General features: G+C 38.3%; 1 pseudogene; it reads right to left on the reverse strand.

The window, feature by feature from the left end:
* Window positions 1–285: 285 nt before the first annotated feature.
* LOC143675745 (DNA repair protein RAD51 homolog 3 pseudogene) lies at window positions 286–1,337 on the reverse strand (annotated as a pseudogene).
* Window positions 1,338–4,247: the final 2,910 nt, after the last annotated feature.

Here is a 4,247-nt window from a genome sequence, read left to right on the forward strand (position 1 = left end):
CAAATTTGTGAAACACCATACCTGTATCATCTCTACTGAACGTTATAGAAAATGAAAACAAAACTAAATATAATTGTAGAATGGTGCTTTAAAAGAACTTTTTCAGAGAATCATATTCCTTAATTATTTTTCCCATTCTCTTCAGTCTATTTCTGATTCACTTATGCCATAGTAGATGTTTATATTTTAAAGTAACAAGTCTACTACTTGAACACATTGAATCTGCAGGCATGAATACATTTGCATACTTTGAGATCAGTCTTTAGATCACTGTTCTTGTGACCCTTATGACCATTTCTGGGAATTCAAGGAAGCTTCTATTGGCAGTAGCAACAACAGCATCTCTAAATCCTCTAGACTCTGCTTTTGGTCCCAGTGAAAGATTAACCATATAGTAGCAGCATGTCCCCAACTTTCCTCTAAAGCAGGCACCAGTGAGGTCTGATCTCTATCAAACTTTGTGGTTATTTGATTGGTTAAAATTATAATTAATCTGTGGTTATTTGCAAGACTGATCATTTGCTGGGCTAGGTCACTTAGTAACTGAGTACAAAGTGATAGGTCATCTAGATCACAATGAAAAATAAAACAATAGCATCCACTATCACTATTTGAAGCTTTGAGTGTTGTAAAAAGAAGTCTGGAAGGAGATAAACTTGTGCCAAAAATTTTGTGTAATCATGACAATGAAGATAATAAATATGGGAAAGAATATTTTCAAGAGTGAAATTCTTCAAAATTTTTTGATGCTCCTCTCCCATGTGTTCCTACTATAAGATGAAGGAGCTAATTGCAGGCAGTAGCAAGGTCTATCACTCTTTTCAACCATAAAACTTCCCTTTGTATCAATAAAAACTGCTATGCCTCCCACTCCAAAACATTCTGGTATCTTTTACATCTATTGCCAATTGCATACATAATTGTATTTTCCAACATCAGGTGCACCACAGATTTCTGTTGTTTTGGTTAAGCTTACTCCACCCCCAAGAATACTATCTAGTGCTGAACAGAAGGAGATTATGAAGCCTGGGGTATTCTCCTGCTAAAGAATTTCCAGTGCGGTAACACTACTAGCCTGACTCAGATATACCAGCATGTCTTGATATATTTAAGAGACATTCTCTTCTTATAATTTCTAGAGTGTCTAAGACTTTCTCTTTAGATATCCCAATTTCTTGGCTGAGCTCAGAGGATTTCCCCTCCAGGAGTTCCTATGCAGTCTGTAAACATGCAGAAACTAGTTTCACCTGCTGTGGACAGCAGGAAACTCCCTGACTCCAGCTGCATTTAGAAGCTAACACTTGAGCACCATTCCCATGTGGCCAAACTCTGCACATCAGCACCCGGCCAGAGCTGTGTCCTTAACTGATTTTTGTTTGCTTATTTCTTTGCTTAATTAATTTTTGGTATGAAAATGGAAGATTTCAGCAAGCGAAGGTCATGAGAATGTGAGAAAACAGTTGAAAGGCCAATTGTTCAAATAAAAGGAGAGTGTCCATTTTAACTCAGAAGCTCTGCCTTACAGCAAATGTTCAGGGACCAAGTAATGGCATCTCCTGGGTGTGACTTGGCTGTGGAAAGTGCTCAGCTTGAGGGAGCGGGGATCTGTCCTCCCTGTCCCCAATCTCTCCCACTTCTAAACCATTTTCTATACTTTCCAAATTGATTATTATAAAGCTCTTATTGTAGACTAGGTCAGAATAGTTTAGTAAAATTATTTGTCTCATTTATTTGTCTCACTAAATTGAAGCTCATCAAGGTAGGGACTATATCTTATCCATTTTTATATCTTTTATATTGTATTTCAGGCAACAGCTTCTAATAAACATTGAATTAGTTGAATGAGTGTCCTGTTGGGTTTGGCTACTCTTTGGGGCATAGGATAGGGTAAACTAAGAAGGAAAGAATAAGCAAACCTATTCATCAGTATGCAGTTTCCTCTTTGAATTCTGTATTGTTAGGACTGTGTTCAGCTACAAGTAAGAAAAAGACTAATCCACTGGCTTAAACTAATAAAGAGGGATCATTGTTGTTTTTTACCTCACACAAGGCCAGGGCAGTGGTTGTTCGAGTGCTATGTGCTGACAGCCCAGGTAGCTTTTATCACCTTTTAGTTTGCTAAAGCTGCTGAAAGTGCAATATACAAGAAATGAGTTGGGTTTTAATAAAGGGGACTTATTAAGTTACAAGTTTACAGTTTTAAGTCCATAAAAATGTCCAAAATAAGGCATCCAGAGAAAGATACCTTGACTCAAGAAAGGACAATCCAGAAAGGCATGTGGCTGGCATCTGCTGGTCCTTGGGCTTCTCATTTCAAATAGTTTCCCCAGCTGGGCATTTTATATCTGCATCTCTAAATGTCTCTATGTCAGCTCTGAGATGTTTCCAAAATGGTTGCCCCTTAAAGGACTCCAGTAAGCAGATTAAGACCCACCTCAAATGAGTAGAGACACATCTACCACACTTGGGTAGGTCACATCTCTATTGAAGCAACTTAATCAAAAAGACCCCATCCTACAACAAGTCTGCCTCCACAAGACTGGACTAGGAAAAAGAACACAGCCTCAAACCAGCACTCTCCTCTTCACGATATTAAATGTATTAGCTTTTCCTCTGCATGATTTAAATGAAGCCCTTTGTTCTGTGGCTATACTCAGGGCAGGAAGAAGGGAATGGGGTATCAACCATCTCTTTTACCAGTAAAGCAAAACTTTACCAGAAGTCCCTAACTGGCTTTTACTTACATATCATTGGTCAGCATTTTCGTGACATGGCCACTCCTCTACATGGAAAGTTGGGGAAATAAATAAATGGCTTTTCCAGCCTTGTTACTGAAAGGAGACAAGAGAGCAGGGAGATGGAAATTGCTGTTGGCTCAATCTTACAGTCTTCCTTTCCCATTTCCTTTGCCCCTAAGAGAGCATCATCTCCAGAATATCCATATATACATGCTCTTTCTAACACTTTTACCAGTCTATATATCAAAACTTGTTCCAAGAAAAGGATCTAGAACTTATAGTAACTTCTGACAATGGCAATGTGAAAGGAACGAAACTCTTAAGCTAGACAGCATTAGTGTCTCTTGCCACATGCTCTGCTGGCATTTTGAGTAGGACCATTCCTTGTTCTATAGGATATTCCTCGTCATATTAATTGGAGCAATTTAAAATGTCTCCTCTCATTACCAAATGCCCCCTAAAGAACTCCCAGTTGAGCCACTGAGCTCAAGGAATGGTTCTCCAGGATGAAATGTCAGAAATCACAGCTAGGACCTGGGTAAGAAATTAAGTTGGGAAAGAGTGTGGAAAGGAACATTTGATAAGACAAAGAAACTTTCTCAGAACCCCTATAAAGTTAATGCCATCTGAAAAGAGAAAAGCCTAAAGAACTTTTCTCCATCATCTGCCATTAGCTCTTAAGAAAAATAGAAACCATCTGAGGTCCTGGTCTGGACACCACCACCATATTTCACAGTCCATCAAAGACCACAGAGGAATAAGAACAGGGCTGGTGAACTGGGTTTGTCACTAAGTTTAGGGATGGGCCAAAGGAACAGACATCTACATAAATACACACACTTTTATTTTTTATCACCACAATCGACTTTTTTTCTTTCTTTTTTGTGAAAAATAACATATATACAAAAAAACAATAAATTTCAAAGCACAGCACCACAATTAGTTGTAGAATATATTTCAGAGTTTGACATGGATTATGATGCCACAATTTTAGGTTTTTACTTCTAGCTGCTCTAAGGTACTGGAGACTAAAAGAGATATTAATTTAATGATTCAGCAATCATATTCATTTGTTAAATCCTATCTTCTCTGTATAACTCCACCATCACCTTTGATCATTGTATCCCTCTCTTTAGGGATATTTGGGCTATAGCCATTCTAACTTTTTCATTTTGGAAGGATCTCCACTAATATGGGATAGGGAGATGGAACTGGTATTCTGGAGAAGCTGGGCCCTCTAGGTTTCAAGACACATACACATTTTTTAAAAACCTGTTTTCTTCAGTTATCGTTCACATACTATAAAATTCACTCATTTAAAGCGTACAATTACAGTTTTCTTTTCAAGGTGGGTTTTACTTGCTTCAAGGGAACTAAATTATTTCTAAGGGATTTGCAGCTCAGGGATTTTCCAGCTTGTTGTGCTCTCCACACCTACTCTATTTCTGAGGGGATGAAAGGTGATGGAAGAGGGGTTGCCTACCTCTGAGACCATTGCTGGAGGCAGAG

The sequence above is a fragment of the Tamandua tetradactyla genome, chromosome 3 (genome assembly GCF_023851605.1).
Source record: "Tamandua tetradactyla isolate mTamTet1 chromosome 3, mTamTet1.pri, whole genome shotgun sequence".
Taxonomy (NCBI): Eukaryota; Metazoa; Chordata; class Mammalia; order Pilosa; family Myrmecophagidae; genus Tamandua; species Tamandua tetradactyla.